The 19,849-nt window shown below is 34.3% G+C and overlaps 1 pseudogene; it reads left to right on the top strand.

Annotated features, from left to right (window-relative positions):
• Positions 1-19,849, top strand: part of LOC113693616 (uncharacterized) — a 49,601-nt pseudogene that overhangs the window by 27,669 nt on the left and 2,083 nt on the right.

Here is a 19,849-nt window from a genome sequence, read left to right as displayed (position 1 = left end):
ACAAAAAAAAAGATTTTAAAATGAATAACCCAATGATTGTAGAGGAAGGGATCATGGACTCTGTAATTGTCGAAACAACCCGCAGAGTGCAATTAAAAATTCGAATCAAATCAAAATTATTTACCCTAATTCAAATTGTCAGTTGGGTGGTATGCTTACTCTAGCAACAACATCAAACCTTAACTTGTGATTCTGATAGAGGAATATAATTATTTTATAGCATAAAAAGAAAAGAGAAAAGTATAAGATCAATTTAGGAGATTTTGCTAACATAAGGTTTGTTTCCTAGGGAATTCTTGCTTTAGAATACCAAAATAGGGGCTTGGACAAAAATAAAAAATATGTAGGTGAGTTATGTGCAATTTCTCGTTCACAAGCGGAGGACTCTGGAATTATCATAAACCTCAAGGGAGTTTTCCAAAAATTTTGGTCCATTCTTGTTCTTTGTCTTCATCTCACCACTGGTCATCGTTGTTTGGTTCAAAAAAGCCAGTTAGCAAAGAATGGCAGGAAAGAAAGGACTATGCGAGTACCACAAGTGGCAGCAAAACTGAGAAAAAAGGAGAAGAGGAAAAACATGTGAAGAGAAAGACAGAGAAAATGGTAGCAAATGGACTGTTTCAGTCAATGATAAACAACAAAGAGAAGAGGTCGTGATGTGAGACGCGGAAGCAAAGATTGGATCTTAGAGGAACACGTTGCGAATTGACGGAGTTGAACCCAAACTTGGACCACTCAAGAGTGAATTCAACGGTAGAGGACGCCACAATCAAGTGTGTTTGCTTGATTGATAAGTCAACGAACAATCCTAGGATCAACTCTAGAATATTCAAACTAGCTTTCACAAGCTAAGGAATTCGCCACAAAGAATTGAACGAAATTTTGGAATTTTTATTAATAATATCGCAAAACTGAATGTAAAACATCACTTAAGGCTATTTATAACCTTGATTAAACCCTAATAAAGTTTGAAAATTACAAAGGAAATTCGGCCAACCCATTTCCTTCACTCAGCGTAGGTACTTTACTGCGACCCAATCCGCCGTTTGAAACTTGACTACTTGCATCTTCAACTGTAAGCAACACTTTAGTAGTCTCGCAAGGATCTTCCAACTCAATCCCTTCAATGGGCGATTTCTCTTGGGCTTGGGCGGCATAAACCAAGGCTTGAAGTGATTCCTTGAATCTCTTAACTCGTGCTCGTATCACGGGGCCTTGGGGCACCTTCACAGGGTCTACTTGAACGCCATGGGCCTTGACGCCATGGGCCTCGTCCGCATCAGGTCGCCTATCCACACCAAGTTTAAGCACTAGAAAATGCTTGAGAAAATGGTTGAGAAACATAGGAGGACCAAGGCTCGTGAAGCGGCCAAGCAGAGAGCTCTTGAACTTGGCGAGAAGGTTTGCATTTCCTCTCTCTCTCTCTCTCTCTCTCTCTCTTCCTCTTTCTCCATCGTATGAATGCATTTTGTTTATCTGGATGCTTTAGGGTTTTATGTGGTTTCCAATTAGAAGCCTCTAATCAATACTAATCATTTAGAATAAGTAACTTTTTATATCCAATGAAGTATGTACTATTAATTTGTGAATTTGACTAATTTTATCATTTTTATTTGTAAATAAACCCTAATAAATACTAATGATTTGGAATGAGTAGGTTTTGATATATAATGCATGTGAACTATTATTACTGTGTTTGATTGATTTTAACATTTTTAGGCGAGGATTTGATACGATTCTTGATACGCCAAGTCGAATCAAGAACATGAACCATAAGTCCTGGACCTAGGTTAAGGTATAACGGTTAAGGATAGAATTCGTAATCAATCAAGGACCGTGCGAGATTGATTAGAACAGGTAGAACGACACCATGATAAGTGACTAATTTACGTTATATTTGAATGACATTTTATGTTATTTTTAGTCACTTTTGTTATATTATTGAAAGAAAATGAATCATTTTGGCTATAATTGGGGAAAAAAGTTCTTAAATGATTAAATGAGGTTTTTATCACTTTTTACTTGCATTTTGTGTATTTTGACAGTTTTGATACATTTTAGTATTTCGACTAAAACTTGAGCTACAGTGATCGGATTGAGATGATTCTTAAATCAATTTGAAGATAAGAGATAGATCTATAACTTTGGTGAAGACATTGAAATCCAGTTTGAAGGTTTCCTAGGTCAAAAAGTCGAATTGCAGTAGCCAATTTCTATTGGTCGAAACTGAAACAGGGCATTGAGCAGTCAAGGGTATTTCAGTTATTTCTCAGCCTACACAAATCCAAATAAGGTGATTCTTGATACATTGGAAAGCTAACTCAAAGAGCTACAAGTTTTATGTTTTGGTCAAGAGTTAAATCAGCTTCTATCATCAATAAAAGTTCAGTTGAAGTTGAGGCAAAAATCGGAGCAGGGCTGGAAATTGAACAGAAATTGCACAAAAGGTCACTGTAGCAATCCGGCCGGAAATTGGCCAGATTTTTGGCTGGATTGTGGTCAGAAAATGCTTCTCTTTACGCGGACAACTTGATTTCACCTCCAACAAGTCACATGTAATGCTAAACATGTGACAATCACTTTACAGCTGTAAAAGAGAGGTGTAAACCTCATTCCTTGACCACTTTTTACCTTTATATAGCCAAAACCATTGCAAGATTGAGGAGAGACATACGGGAGAAAGCTTGAAGTCTGCAGAAATATAGTCCTTCTATTTTCTGAGTGTTAGGTTAGTATAGTATAGGATAGTTAGCTAGTTAGTTCATCCATCTTGTTTATTTGCTAGATGAAGAAGAGGTTGGAGGATGAAGAAGGCAAGGAGATGACCTCCTGTGACAAGGGTTACATTCCTTTCCAACTCTTTATCTTTTGTACTTCATTCCAAGTTTACTTAATATACAAGTTATGGATTTATATGTTATTATGTGTTTCTAAAGTTTATGCCTTGGATTTGGTTGAACTTTCTATGATTGCTAGTGTTTATTATTTGGCTGTTTGATGTTATTATTTTGAGCAAGTTATTTAGTACTTTAGCTCTTTATATCATGATTAATCTGGTACCATTAATTGTGATTATCTAAGATGTTGTTTATACAATGAAAAATTGAGATTTAACACTGGTTCAAGAAGTGCTAAACATAGGGAGTACACTCACGAGAGTAGAGGTGCACCTATGTGGTTTTAGTGATTCATTTCATGTAATTTCACAGAAAAAATAAATTTGTAGCTAATTTCATAACTATGAGAATAGGTATGGATTAGTTATGAGTATAATTGATTCACTACGAAAGCAGGATTCATATGCATAAGGAAATTACACCGTAACTAGCCAAGATAGTAGTTCTCCATGATCCAAAAATAGCACTTGCATGAGTAGTTAGGGATACCATAACCTAAGAAGCTTTCATTTGTTATTTTGTATAAGTTCAATAGGTTTCATTTCTTATAATTCATTGATAGTCTAAATAATAGAGAAGTTTTTGTAGTGTCGATAATTGTTCAATCTTTCTCGTGGGATCGACCCGATATATACCCTAAACTACTAGTTGACCTGTATACTTGTAGTGAAACGGGTGTATTTCAGATTTTTTAACTTGTACGTATAGCAAAATTTCGTCAAGTTTTTGGCGCCGTTGCCAGGGAAGATTTGGCAATATCGGTGTGAAGAGCAACTTTATTAGTTTAGATATTTTATTAGTTGTCTAGTGTGTATTGAATGTTATTTTCTTTTATTTTTGTGTTTTATATGTGAATCAGCTATTCTTCTTATTAATTTTGCTCTTAAGTTGTTTAAAAGCAATTTTAGGTGATGAGGAGGGTAGGTCTATTTGGAGGACAATGCTTGAGAAGTGAAAGATTGGCAATGGATGGTTACCAAGTGCAAAACTCCTTTAACAGAGGTAACCAAGAAATTACTGAAGGTATGTCTTTTGAAGATGGTTTAAGGTGCTTAAAGGCAAAACGTGATGTTGTCATGTTACAAGTTCAAATGGACACAATTATGCATTGAACAAAGAAGGAATGCTACTGTTTTTAATTCTTATCATAAGATTTGTGACTTGTGTGGAGGTTATCATGCTATTAATACATGTATGCAAGCATAAAATATGGATTACTATGATGAATTAGAACATTACAATCCTTGTTTTGATCAATATAGTGCTAATTGGAGCAATTCTCCTACTTATGGTTGGGATAATCAATGTTCTTATAGTAATTCTTCATATTTTTACGATTACCAACCTGAATGTGTCCAATATGAATCAAAATCATCTTAGGAGTTGGCAATAAAATGGGTAGCTAATGATTCTAAGTCATCTTGGGAGTTAGCTATAGAAAAATTAGCTAATGTGACTTTCGACCGTTTTGATAGGATTGAGGAAAGAATAGATGAATTAACTTCTCACTTTGGTAGAATACATGAGCAATATGTATTGTGTGAAGTTATTTCTTCTAATAATTTACAAAATGATCCTAACATGAATGGTGGGAATGTTGTATGTGAAAGTGGATTGCATTTTGGTGAAAATGATGAATCTAATGTGTATTTCAATGAGCAAATGTCCATTTCACATAATAATATCTTTAGAATTAACCTTGAACCTCAAGAGGTGAGTTTTAATAACTCATTTTTTACCCCTCTTGAGGAGTGTATTGAAAGTATAGGTTCTAAAGATATTGTTACCCAAAATATCCTCATTGTATTTCCCTTGGTAAGTTCTCAAGTGGTGCATATTCAAGGTAATATCTATGAAATACTTGGGATAGGTAAGTCACTTCCATTTCTCACATCATTAGGTCATGTGGCTTTTGCTATAATGTCACATTTTAATGATCCACCACAGCCTAAAATGATGGATTACTCGTTAACTAAACCTCCTTGAAAAATGAGGTGATGTAGTCAAGCTAATGACTATAAAGAAGCGCTTGTTGGGAGGCAACCCAATGATTTCTTGTTTTTAATAGCTTTTAAGTTGTTTAAACTAGTGTTTTTGTGTGTGTTATAGGTGGCAGTGGCAAAGGTTCATGCAAATGATTTCAAATGCAAAAAAAGTTTATAAGGAGTGGAGACCGATGTGAAAAAGGGAAGTTTAACCTTTATTTTTGAGTTTACAATGTTTAATTTCATGATATGAGGTTAAGTCAGTCTTTTGCATGAAGTTGAAGTGCATTCAAGTGTTTAAATGTGTTCATAACCTATTTGCACTCTTTTGAACCATTTGAGCACCATCATGTGCATTGAAAGTGTCAAGGAGACTATTTGATCCAAGAACCTCAACCCTCAAATTGTATTCTATATGTCTTTGATTTGTTTTGAGGTGTTGAGATTCATGTTTAAATCACTTTCATGTGCATTAAGTGTTGAATTGTTAAAAATTTCATTGTAAAGTACGAATTAGAGAGTGTGTTTCAAATTGGGGTCAAATTGAAAATTGCAAAAACTTGTACAATAAGTGCAGATTCAATGGATCCGAGACCTCGAATCTACTTCTGCAATCAGAAGATTTTTTGCAGCAAAATTCAGCCAAATTTTGGCCGGATTCATGGCTGGATTAACAGGGGAGGACGAAAAAAAATTTTCCAGCACATTGGCCAGAATCCGGCCGACAATCCGACCGGATATGCAACCATAAACTGGCCGAATTTTGGCCAATTTCGTGCAAAAGAAGGGCTGATTCCCCAAATTCTTCCCTCTTGTCTTCTTCAACCCCACTCACACACTAACACTTTAAACACATATCACTCACTAAAACACCACTTTTCACTATCTAATCTTCAAAGAACCTTCACCAAATCACTCCTCTTAACCTCTAGAGTGGATTTTATAGTTCACATTCTTTCAAAAAATAACTCTAAAGTGGTTTCAAGCTTACCATTAATTAGGGTTGCACCTTCTTTAATCACTCAATTGAGGCCGAATGGGGGTGAGTTTCTTGGAGATTTTCACATCATGTTCATCACTAAACATCACCAAACCACTTTGAGTAGCCAATTTTCACCTAACTTTGTCATTTAAACTTTGCCATGGTTGAATATTGTCTATTTTTAGGCAATTTTTAACATGTGAAGTTAGGTATATTTATTTGAGCTTATTGATGCTATTGGTGATTGTTAGTGATTAATACATCTTGTGGTTTGCACTTATTGTCTTTATTTGGTGAATTTTTGCTAGTTTTATGCTTAATTTGGCTTGGTGACAAAGTTGCATATTAAGTGGCTAATGTAGCATTTTAATTTGCTTTATGATATTCATGTGAGTAATTTAGATTATCTAATGAATGAAAAGGTGCTTGGTTGAATGATTTCTTAAATTTTTAGGTAATTCTAAAAGAAAAGGTGAATTGAAGATGACTTTAATTGATGAAATTCATAAATGCACTTATAATCCTTGTGGTTCAATGGTTTTTAGTATTTCATGAGTTCTCAAGAAGGTCATTTAAATTTTGATTTGGTGTGTTTGCCTCCATTTTGAAATTATTTTTGTACTTGAGGGAACTTGATCATTGATGACAAAATGTATAAATGGAACTTACTTTATTCATGATGGTGGGCTTATTTTGTGAAATTAGCTTTTCTTTGCTTTGGATACTAATGCATATATTTGATTAGAAAAGATTAGCTCATTTCATGTTTTTATCCCTTGAACATTGTATGGTTCCACATGCTTGATCATTTTTCTATTTTCCTTGAATTGCATGTTTTCTTCTTGTTGATTGCAACCTTTTATTTTTAAGAAGTTGATTTTGTCTTTTTTCAGGGTGCAATAATTGAGCTCTCCATTCTTTCTCAATTAAGGTTGGAAATTCGTCACATTGCCATGGATTCCGCTCGCGCAAGTCATAAGAGGGGTATTTTCTTTTACTCTTTATTTATTTTCCTTTTCTCACATTGAGGACAATGTGAAGTTTAAGTGTGGGGGAAGGAAATATTTGAACTTGCATTTTAATGCTATGTGATGATATTTTGTGGATTCGAATGCTTAGAAATATTGGAATTGTGCTTGAAAATTTTGCCATGTGGATAATTTGCTTGAAAATTGGTTTGTTGGCAGGGAGTTTCATCCATTTATAAGGGAAAACTCTGTCAAATTTTTTCAAAATTTTTTCCAATATTTCATTATGGCCCAAAAGTTCTTTAAATTTTTGCATTTTTATTCAAAAAGGGCCAAATTGTTCCAACTTTAAGTGATCTAATCTTCCATTTGTTGAAATGTTATATGTATTTTGGAAGGTTTAATCTTCATTTGACTTGGAAATGGTTATTATGCAATTAGGATTTTTGCATTTTAGAAAGTATATCTGGTAAAGTGGGAAAAATTATGCCTATAATTTTGCTTGTTTAATGAGATTTCTCCTCTTTACTTAATTTTCCAAATAAGTGATTGATATAGTTGATAAAAGGTTATACTACTCCTTTGATTATTTTTATATAATTTTCTATGAGGGACAATCTATTTATTTTCTTAAAAAAAGAAGAGAAAAATAAAAAGAAAATAAATAATAATAAATAAATAAATAAAAATTATTCTACTCTAATAATTCTCGTACCGAGTAACCGGGGGTTGGCATCTACAAATGTCAATTTTCGCATAAAAAGGTATTTGAATTACGAGTATGCATAGCAATTTAAATAAGTGAAATGTTGAGTAACTGGAGATCTTCACCTAAAAGTGTCGATTTTCGCGTAAAAAGGCATTTTCACTACTTAAGTAAAAAATCAAGTGTGAATAAGTCCCTCTTAGTTGTAGAATTTTTGAGAAAAAGATAATTATAGGAGGAGAAAGGCTATAAAACGACTATGTGATTTGCTTATTTGTAAAATTAGGTTAGGGTGAGAGATTAAGTTTAACTTGTTAAAATTAGGGTATAATTATCTTTCCTTTACTTGATATTATAAGTATTTAGTGTAATTTGAACAATTGTATAATGATTGTTCCCAAGTCATGAGGAATTAAATTTGCCAATAATGCATATATTGTTTCACCTCTTGAATTATTGTGGTTGATTATGTGTGGATTGCTTGAGGACAAGCAATGATTTAAATGTGGGGGAATTTGATAAGTGACTAATTTACGTTATATTTGAATGACATTTTATGTTATTTTTAGTCACTTTGGTTATATTATTGGAAGAAAATGAATCATTTTGGCTATAATTGGAGAAAAATGTTCTTAAATGATTAAATGAGATTTTTATCACTTTTTACTTGCATTTTGTGTATTTTGACAGCTTTGACACATTTTAGTATTTCGACTATAACTTGAGTTACAGTAATCAGATTGAGATGATTCTTGAACCAATTTGAAGATAAGAGATAGATCTACAACTTTGGTGAAAACATTGAAATCCAGTTTGAAGGTTTTCCAGGTCAAAAAGTCAAATTACAGTAACCAATTTCTATTGGTCGAAGCTGAAACAGGGCATTGAGCAGTCAAGGGTATTTCAGTCATTTCTCAGCCTACACAAATCCAAATGAGGTGATTCTTGATGCATTGGAAAGTTAACTCAAAGAACTACAAGTTTTATGTTTTGGTCAAGAGTTAAATCAGCTTCTATCATCAATAAAAGTTCAGTTGAAGTTGAGGCAAAAATCGGAGCAGAGCTGGAAATTGAACAGAAATTGCACAAAAGGTCACCATAGCAATCCGGCCGAAAATTGGCCGGATTGTGGTAAAAAAAGGCTATTCTTTATGCGGACAACTTGATTTCACCTCCAACAAGTCACATGTAATGTTAGACATGTGGCAACCACTTTGCAGCTCTAAAAGGGAGGTGTAAACCTCATTCCTTGACCATTTTTTACTTTTATATAGCCAAAACCATTGCAAGATTGAGGAGGGACATACGGGAGAAAGCTTGGAGTCTGCAGAAATGTAGTTCTTCCATTTTTTGAGTGTTAGATTAGTATAGTATAGGATAGTTAGCTAGTTAGTTCATCCATCTTATTTATTTGCTAGATGAAGAAGAGGTTGGAGGATGAATAAGGCAAGGAGATAAACTCATGTGACAAGGGTTACATTCCTTTCCAACTCTTTATCTTTTGTACTTCATTCCAAGTTTAGTTAATATACAAGTTATGGATTTATATGTTATTATGTGTTTCTAAAGTTTATGCCTTGGGTTTGGTTGAACTTTCTGTGATTGCTAGTGTTTATTATTTGGCTGTTTGATGCCATTATTTTGAGCAAGTTATTTAGTACTTTAGCTCTTTAAATCATGATTAATATGGTACCATTAATTGTGATTATCTAAGGTGTTGTTTCTGCAATGAAAATTGAGATTTAACACTGGTTCAAGAAATGCTAAACATAGGGAGTACACTCACAAGAGTAGAGGTACACTTATGTGGTTTTAGTGATTCATTTCATGTAATTTCACAGAAGAAATGAACTTGTAACTAATTTTATAACCATGAGAATAGGTATGGATTAGTTATGAGTATAATTGATTCACTACGAAAGTAGGATTCATATACATAAGGAAATTACACCATAACTAGCCAAGATAGTAGTTTTCAATGATCCAAAAATAGCACTTGCATGAGTAGTTAGGGATACTATAACCTAAGGAGCTTTCATTTGTTATTTTGCATAAGTTCATTAGGTTTCATTTCTTATAATTCACTGATAGTGTAAATAATATAGAAGCTTTAGTAGTGCCGGTAATTGTTCAATCTTTCTCGTGGGATCAACCCGATATATACCCTAAACTACTAGTTGACCTGTATACTTGCAGTGAAAAGGGTGTATTTCGGATTTTTTAACTTGTACGTATAGCAAAATCCCGTCACACCACAATCAAGCTGATTACTTGATTGATAAATCGGTGAATCACCTTAGGCCTACTCTAAAATGTTCAAAGTCGGTTTTCATAAGCCAAAAGAACCCTTTCTCTCAAAAAAGAAATCTGAAAATTTTCTCAAAATATTATTCACTGTATGACAAACATAAAACTAAGGCTTTTTATAGCCTTTACAAGACACAATACTCCTAATCATACTAGAACTCACTTAACTAATCCTTAACGACTTAGAAGTAACTAATCCTTATTATGGTCAACATGACCCTAACATTTTATTCTTCTAAAAGTAATGACTCAACTTAACGTGAAACCAACTAATATTACTCGAACCAACCTCAACCAATTGGCTAGAAACTTGGGAAAAATAAATGACTACTACAACTAATAAATCAATCATCCACTAAAACACAACTTGATGACCATTCTTGATGTAAACGACTTTGACAAGCTTCAAAGCTAACAAGATTTCGTATCATTTCCCTCCTCTTAAAAGTGATTTGACCACAAATCGATGCACGAAAGGACACAAGAAGAGTTACATACCATCAAGATTACCTCATGATGAACACGACCAAGAATTGCATCCAATACAAGGACCACCATGGGCAATGCTGGAAATGACCGATTACAGTACCTTGAAATTCCTGGACCAACTTCAATGCTTGTGTATCAATGAGATATGGATCTTCAAATTGGTGCGTAGCATCTTCTATGAAACCAACCTCTTCAAGCTCAATGAAACTCGTAAATTGCAAAATCTGATTTGGTGATGTTAGAACTTCACTTGGACTATCTACAAGTCGAAAATAGTAGTTGTAATGTTCATTGAGGAACGCAATCTTTAAACGAACTCTTGGTACACAATCAGTCCCAAAGGTTAGTAGACAACTCACAAAAACGAAATAAATGTGTAAAAGAAACATAGACATGATAAGAAGGAAGAAATGAAGGCAATAAGATATAAATTTCTAGAATTGTGTCATTGACATCTTCACGAAAAGGAATGGCAGCAAGGTTGGTTGAAATTGGACAGCAATCATGCAATTCCATGTCCTCTTGCTTAACCTGCAAAAAGGAAGGAAAACTAGTCGCAAACAAGTTAGTAAAGTTACAAGAAAGAATCTCACATGCTCAACTCATACTAGCAAACAATGTTTCCTATCTTTATACACCTCTTTGGCCAAACTAACTAATGCCTTTCTCTCATCACCACTTTGGGCCTCACTCTTTTCCTTTTTCCTCAACTCATACTCTAACTCGCATTCCTGATGTAACCTCACTTAATCCTCTTGGACCTGTCTAGGAATAAGGGGAACAAGAGTAACCTTTCTATCACCATGCATGAAGGAATACTTATTAACTCGTCCATCGAAGCGGATAGTTTTATCAAATTGCCAAGGATGGCCTAAGATCAAATGGCTTGCTTGCATTGGTACCATGTCACATACCACTTCGTCTTCATACTTACCAATGCGGAATGGTACTTTCACTTGCCTATAAACTAGTTCACCACCATTATTATTTAGTCATTGGAGTCGATATGGCTTTGGGTGCTTGGTGGTTGGAAGAGTCAATTTCTCAACCATGAACAAACTCATTACATTTGTGCAACTTCCACCATCAATTATTAGACTATACAACTTGTCCTTGATATGACAAGTGTCGAATAAATTCTCTCTTTGCACATCTTCCTTCTCTATGGCTCGAGTAGTAAGCACCTTTCGGACAACCAAGAAGCCAATTTTACCCTCAATAGGCAATTCTTCCTCAGAGTTATCGCTTTCCTCCACTAAAGGTGGCATACCTTCACAATCGTCCTCATTATCCGATACAACTTCTCTGTTTGGCAAGATAAGCATGGTCCTCTGGTTGAGATATTGAGATATTATGTGTCCAAAATCTTGACACTTAAAGCATTTAGTCTCTCTACTTCGTGGTTTTAGAGTCCGTGTACCAAACTCAACCTTGATTTTAGCTGCTAGTTTTACATCATGTAGTTTTTTAGTGATTGAGAAGGAACCGAGCTCTTTTCATCACTTCTTAAAGTAGAATTTCGGCAATTTTCAGTTTGATAGTTAGAATTAGGAAGAGTGTTACCCCTCCTCTTGAGGCACCTTTTCATCTTCACCGCTTTGTCCAACAACTCATTCATAGCTAGATAGCATTGGAACTCAACTATCTCTACAGTTTCAGGCCTCAGACCATTTAAAAACTTGGACATTGTAGATTCTAAATCTTCTTGCACGTAAACCCTCATCATAGCTATCTCTATCTCCTTGTAATAATCTTCCACGGACATATTGTCTTTAGTAAGAGTTTGTAACCTATTATGCAAGTCTCGATGATAATAGTTAGGGACAAATCTCTTTCGCATCAATCCTCACAACTCCTCCTAAGTTTCCATAGCCCGCTCACGATTCCTTCTACGACTAAGGCATAGTTGATCCTACCATACCGATGCATAGTCAGTGAACTCCACGGTTGCAAGTTTTACTTTCTGCTCATCCATGTAATTATTGCATTCAAATATCATCTCGATCTTCTTCTCCCATTCCAAGTAAGTCTCGGGGTCGGATTTCCTTGGAAAGATAGAATTTTCAGCTTTATTCCCTTGATTTGATCATCACCTCTGTTATTGATGTTTCGGACAGCCCTTGTTCGACCTTCATCCTCCTCATATTCATCATTAGAAGCTCTATTTTCTACTCTATTACTCCTTCCTTGGCTTGTTCCACTTTGATTTTGGCAATTTTCAAGACGATCTATCCGTTCATGTAATGAGTCAAATTCCAATCTCATCTTACTTTGGAGTTCACTCATCATAGCCTCCATGATAAGTTTAGAGTTAGCAATGCGTGATTCCTCTCAGATTGACATGTTAATGTAACCTGCAAAAAAGGTAAGCAAGAAACAAGTGTATATTGCCTCACACACTCCCTTACGTATTTACCCTCAATGCTTGTCTTTGCACTCAATCACTCTAATGAGCTGACAATCAAGCTCTAATGGATGTTATTTGGTGGTCTTGAATAACTTAGAACTATCCTTAAGATGAAACTTTACTTATCAAGTAGTATTCACAAGATTGTAGCACAATCAAAATTTTTCAATCAAAAACAAGAGTTGAACTCGGAAAAAAGGTGCTGGAAATTTGCTGAAATTAGACCTCAAGTATGCTAGAATTTGCGTGAAGTAAATGCTGGAAAACGGTACATAACAAAGATGAATTTTTTTTTTCAGATTTACGCCTCTAAAGATGCTGGAAATTTTGTTTAAGCAACAGCAAGAATGACTCTAGAATTCAGACCAAGAAATTTTGAATAAAGAAGACACGACTTTCCTAATTGCAAGCTGAATTGAATGTTGCACTTGGAGCAAGGAAAATTTCTGGTTTGCTGCGTTTTTTTTTCTGGTGGAACAAGAATTTATGGTGCTTTGGTTTATTTCCAAAAAGGTTTGGACAAGAAAGAATCAGTTATGGTAATACTAGGGGAATCCGATTTGAATTTGGATACTTGCACGCGGCTTTTCCTTCTTGTTTACAATAGCGTGCTGCCTTTTTCTTTCTTGTTTTCGAAAACAACTAATTTTCAGGTGGTTTTCAACGGATCAAGATATTCAAGGCTGCTGGAAATTTTTTTCCACTTTTCCCAAAACAGGTTCGGATTTGGTTTGAGGAAAAAAAAATCTGTTTTGGAGCAAGGACTAAGTTTAGTGCAAGAATTCGGCTTCAATGTTTGTCTTTCAAGACCTGGAAACCAAATCAAGATTCTTTAGTTTCCACCAACAAGATTTCAAGATTTCAAGATTTCAAAAATTCAGGAGTTGTTCTTCAAGAAAGTCAAGAGATCTTCAAGCTTGGTTTAAGAAATTCAAGAACTTCACAAGTTTAGTTCAAGAACTTCAAGAAACTTGCTGAAATTTTGGGCAACAAAGATTCAATCAAGAAACCTCCAAGAACTTCAAGAATCACCACAAAACAACAACTTTGCAATTCAAGATTTCAAGAAACGACTCAACACAAGAAACGACTCAACTAAGAACTTGAATTCCTCCACAAACCCTAGGTAAGTTTTGAATTTCTCAAGAAATTCTATGAACAGAATTTTTTTTAAAAATTTTCAGGAACTGTATCAAGATGAAACTACAAAACTAACAGAAAATTGAATTAGATGAATAGTGATTTTGGAATGAACAGTAGTTGCTATAGTAGCAATGAACAGTAATCGCTACAGTATGATGAACAGTATGATTTTTTTAACAATAATCAAAACTAAAAAACAAGACACGAATCAGGAAAGACCTAAAACAGCAAACAATCAAGAATACAAAGAAACAAGAAACCCTAGAAACTTAAAGAAAATAAGGATATAATGTTGATACCTTTCAACTAGCTCTAATACCAATTGATACGATTCTCAATACGCCAACATAAATTAAGAACATGAACCACAAGCCCTGGACCTAGGTTAAGGTATAACGCTTAGGGATGGAATTCGTAATCAATCAAGGACCGTGCGAGATTGATTAGAATGGGTAGAACGACGCCACAATCCGGGTAATTACTTGATTGATAAGTCGTCGAATTACCATAGACCTACTCTAAGATGTTCAAAATCGGCTTTCACAAGCCAAAAGAACCCTTTCTCTCAAGAAAGAAACCTGAAATTTTTCTCAAAATATTATCCACTGTATGACAAACGTAAAACAGATTTTTTTATAGCCTTTACAAGACACAATACTCCTAACCATACTAGAACTCGCTTAATTAATCCTTAACTATCTAGAAGTAACTAATCCTTACTATGGTCAACATGACCCTAGCCTTTTATTCTTCTAAAAGTAACGACTCAACTTAACATAAAACCAACTAACTTTACTCAAACCTACCTCAACCAACTAGCTGGAAATTTTGGTAAATAAACTACTACTATAACTAATAACTCACTCATCCACTAAAACACAACTTGATGACCGTTCTTGATGCAAATGACTTCGACAAGCTTCAAAGCTAACAAGATTCCGTATCAGGATTAATTAAGACTAAAATGAATGGTAGCAAAAATCATAAAGGAGGTTTGTGATAAGAGTCTAGGTAGATAATGGTGGAAATGAAATTTATGTTTGGTTAGTTTGCTAAAGTGGTTGGGTAAAAGATTAGGCTGATGAGAATCTATGCAAGTTGTTTAAACTAGTTGTTATGCTATTTATGGATTCAAACAATTATTTTACTATTAATACAAACTTAGTGAAGAAATTTCAATGTTTAATAGCTTCAGCTTTAGAGTGATCAATTAGAAAGAGCATCCAATACTATTTTGATTGACATTAATTTCTACAAGCAATCTCCATCGAAGAAGATCCCTCGCACGATTGAAAACACTGGGGAGCTTGATGAGACTATCTACAAGCCTAATGATGAGGAGCTAATTCCTTTTTGCATTTTTTACTTTCTTTTTGCACTCAAGGTACTGATTGGGAAAGAATTCTTGGGAAATTTAATTCAATCTCAGGTTATCATGTATGTTTCTTATTTGCTTTTCTTGCCTTTTGCTTTTGTAGCTATTTGCCGGAAATGATGCAGATGAATTTAGTTCGATTTTGAAGCAAAACAATACTCCTAAGATACTCACAACCACTTGTCATTTCAGTCAGTGGCAAAGCCAGAAAAAAATCTTAGTGGGGGCAAAAATAACACTAAAATTTTTTATCTACTCTTTTTCTAATTTTTTAAGCAAAAAAAAAATTCACCAACAAGTACAAATGATATGTATATTCCATTAAAAACAGAAAAAGACAAACTCAAAATTATTAATGTAATAATAATTTTATTTCGAAAACAAACTAAACTATTTACAATTATTCACGACGAGTTTTTATATTTTGATAACGGTTTACATATTGGGGAGTGAGGACAACCGAGAGCTAGTGGAGGAAAGGGAAATTGGGGAGTGGGGACAAAGGAAGTAAATGATTAATGATGATTGGATGAAGTGATAAAAAGAAAGAGTAGTTAGTTGGGTGTGGAAGAAGAGGAGCCATGGGTTGTGAAGTGAAATGGGGGACCAGAGGAGTAATGGAACTTGGGGAGTGGGGACCAAAAGTAATGACTGATATAATTGGTACTTGGCCCTATTGGGGGGGAAAAATGAGGACCAGAGGAGGAAAGTGAATGATATAAATTTTGTGATCCTTCTTTCACATTTTTTCTAAAAAAAATTCTGGGGGTACCGTTAAAATTATGTCAAAATTATAGAAGTATTATAGGAATTTAAGGAGCCCCCAGTGCCCCCCTTTAAATCCGCCCCTGATTTCAGTTCTATTATATGTGTGCCTATTTGTCTGTAAACTAGTGCCTGTAATTTCACATCATCTTTAGTGATTTTCTCTACTTAAACTCTTGCTCATGTTTTGTTAATCTATTTTTTTTGTATAAATTCTTATTCTCTAGAGGGGACCTGCTTTTATACCAGATCTACTCTCCATGAACCCAAATGCACACTATTTTAAGAGAGGAACCTACGATATTAAAAATACTTTTTTTTTCTAAATTTCTGTTAATTCTTTTCCTTTCTTTAGAAAAGACTAGAAAGTAGTTTTTATTCCTGCTCACTTTGCTTATGTAGATTGTAGAATATGCAAAAAATAAAACTTCACATCTATTATCGTTTTCCATACTAACTGTCAAGAACCAAGTTAAAGCATGCAACCTTTGTCTAGCATTTATACTTAATCATCACCTCTGGCTTTTTTTGTCTCATAATGAATTAGTATGAAATCTTAATCATGAACTTTTCTTCATATGCTTTATTAATAATGGCATTACCTGATGAACCTACTTTCATTTCAAGCTATCAAAGCTGCTTCTATGGAAGGATATCAAGGTTTGTTGGACCTCTGTTCTTTTTTCAGAATCTTGTCTAAGCTACTAAGTTATTTAATTAGGAAAAATTTTCTCTTAAGAAAAGAAACTAATAGTTTGGTAAGTTGGTGAACATATAAAGTGTGTTAGTCTACACTCTAATCCATATGAAATATTGTAATTTCTAATCATTCTTTAGTTAAAAGTACTTTCCAAAGACTTTGGACAGACCTCTAATTTCTTTGTTTCAATATCCTGCTCTTCTTTTCTCTCTTTCATTTATTTAGTTTTTTGTGGTAATGTGGTATTTTAAATAGTGATGTGCTTCCTCCTGGGGGCTTGTTTTGTGGAAATGGCCGTTGTTTTCATGAATATTTCAGCGTGTTTAACATTAATATGGACTGAGACCTTGCTTTTCTTTATTGCATTTCTTGTGTTGCAGTTATACTTGGATAATGTTTTAATCTCATTTGCTTGCAGAATCATGGTAATCCAACTAGCCACAAACTTGAGCTAGTCTTGAATAACTTCACAATGTGCTCGGGACATCATATTGGGAGGTGATTTCCTACTTTATCTAGATATTATGTTTAATATAGTAACACTAAATTTATTTCTGTCGTATGGTGTGGATTTATGTGGATCATCTTTCTCCCTCGCTCACTATTTTTGTGTATGTCTAAAAGTGTGTCTATACCCTTCCCCCTTAGAATATATTTGGATGAATAATTTCAGCAAATGGTTTGTATCTTTTGCCCATTAGGATATATCTTCATATTCAGTGAATGTGACTCTTCCAAGAATCATTTTTTTTGAATAGGTTGATACAATCACTTTCCTATATGATCCCAATTTTCGTGGTCATCGAGTTGTAACATTTCACAATTAGCGTGATTTTGTGTTCTTTCGCCATTACCGGTGTGTATTCTTCGCATTTAAGGAGTGTGTTCTGTTCCACATGTTCACTTGCAATTGTATTGTGATACCTAAGTGTCTTGTAAAGGAGTTTGTGTGAAGAAATAAAATTTTGTAGTGAAAGTGAAAGATCTAAAGTTGAGTCACTAATGCGTTAATAAGTGAAAGTTGAAAGAATAAAAGTTGTAGTGGGATTTCACTATTCATCTTTGCCAAAATTTCTTCATCTTTTTCGTTTCCTTTCTTCCTTCTTTCTCGAATAAAACCCTTTCTTATTGCTCTTCTTTTTCCATACAATCAAGAAGGATTCTTGACAAATCAAGCACAAGTAAGGAGTGAGGAGTTAGAAAATTTTACTTTGCCAACTAACCAAGGTATTTTCTTGAAACTTTGAGCATGATCTTGTTTTTCTTTGATTGTGGTGATTGGGTGGTATTTGGTTCAAATCCTTGGTTAGCTTCCATGGTTATGGTGTATAGAGTTTGTTTTGGTCTCTATTTTCATGTTGGTATAGGGCTATCATCAATATGAAAAGGAGAAATGTTGAGGGAAATGAATGACTTGAGTCAGTACTTCATTCTCAAGATTGTTTATGTATTTACATGACTTTGGGAGCTGAAATTTGTTGATTTTGACAACTATGAAGGTTGGAAGATGACTTAAGATGGAAATGGAATTTGAATATGGAATTTGGAACTGGTTTTTGCCCTGAAAACATGGTGAAAATTCATGGTTAGATTGTTCAAAAATATTGGCGGATTCAATTTTTTGTGTAGACATACTTCCGTGTTTTGGTCATAACTTGATGTAGAAAACTCGGATTTAGGTGCCGTTTGTTGCTTTGGAAACTAGATTCAGAGGACCTTAATTTTGTATAAATATCTTGCCCTATTTTTGTCTTTCTGAAAGTCAATGACCCTTTAAATTTGACCTTCATGTTCTGCTTTGATGAGGAAATGATCTTTTGTTAGGAATTAGTGGTTAACGTTTGTTGCATTGGAAACTAAATTCAGAGGGCTTTAATTTTGTATAAATATCTTGCCCTATTTTTGTCTTTTTGAAAGTCAATGACCCTTTAAAGTTAACCTATATGTTCCGCTTTGATGAGGAAATGATCTTTTGTTAGGAATTAGTGGTTAAGGGTAATATTAGGCTCCTTGTTATGATAATTTGGAGTAACTTGGTATCTTTTAAGATTGTGATTGAGTATTTTATTATTATGTCTAGGTGAGGAAGGCAACCATTAATTCAATTATTTGAACTAACGTGGATATCCATTGGACCGAGATTAGTGGTGCATGTATCCTTTATCTTTTGAAAGCTACTTGTTTAATTGCTAAAGTGGCATGAGCATGTATAATTTGTGATATTTGTTATTACTCTTGCCATGGTCATCAGTATAAGCGACTATTAACGGGACTAGTTCCTCACATGTAGTTGGTATATGAAACGAGTTAACCATGTTGTAGTTAGCAATATGAAACGGACTAACCATGTGGTAGTTGGCACTATAAACTGCATTAACTGGTTAAGTTAACAACTAGATATGTGGGGTCAATTGTTGTCTTATGGTTTGAACTCTTTTATATTTGTGATGTATGACATGCCATTAAGATGTTTGTAATGACCATGTTCTTATAAAGTTATATGTATACGTTAATAATGTTTAAAATGTACTGTGTATGTAACATGCTCAGACTAATAATAAGATACATGCGCTATTTATTGAGTGAGATTTCGCTCATCCTTTGTTGTTATTATGCAGTTAATGATGAGTTCATTAAGGTGGACCTTGATAGCTCATGGGCATGGTAATGGAGATGGAGATGGCTTTTGGCTAGAGAATGACTTTTGTACTTCTATATAAGATACTTTATGACAGGTTTTGAATATTGTATATATTAAAGAAGGTTTGATCTTGCTTTTACTTTGGAAAATGCAAAATTACTATTATGGATGATCTTGTGTTTGCAGAGGAAGAACACTTAATATAAAGTTGAATGTAGTTGCTTTGGAAATTTGTTGCCTTATGCTTTAATTTTGTCTGGGGCGTGGCGGTGTTACGTTCCGAATACAGTGCATGACATATATTTTATATGTGTAACCTCGTTCCGACGTGTTGTTACATTTTTGAAACCAAAGAAAGTAAGAAGGTTGCCTCCATTGGCAAACAGAGCAAGGATAATGAGGATGAGAAAATCTCCGAGAAGAAAATAAATGCACGGCTTCAGGTTTGTCTTTCTGGTTCATTTCATTTTTGTCTTGATGTGCA

This window comes from Coffea arabica, chromosome 1e (assembly GCF_036785885.1).
Source record: "Coffea arabica cultivar ET-39 chromosome 1e, Coffea Arabica ET-39 HiFi, whole genome shotgun sequence".
Lineage (NCBI taxonomy): Eukaryota > Viridiplantae > Streptophyta > Magnoliopsida > Gentianales > Rubiaceae > Coffea > Coffea arabica.
Note: the sequence above shows the minus strand (reverse complement) of the source record. Positions and strands in the feature narration are given on the sequence as shown.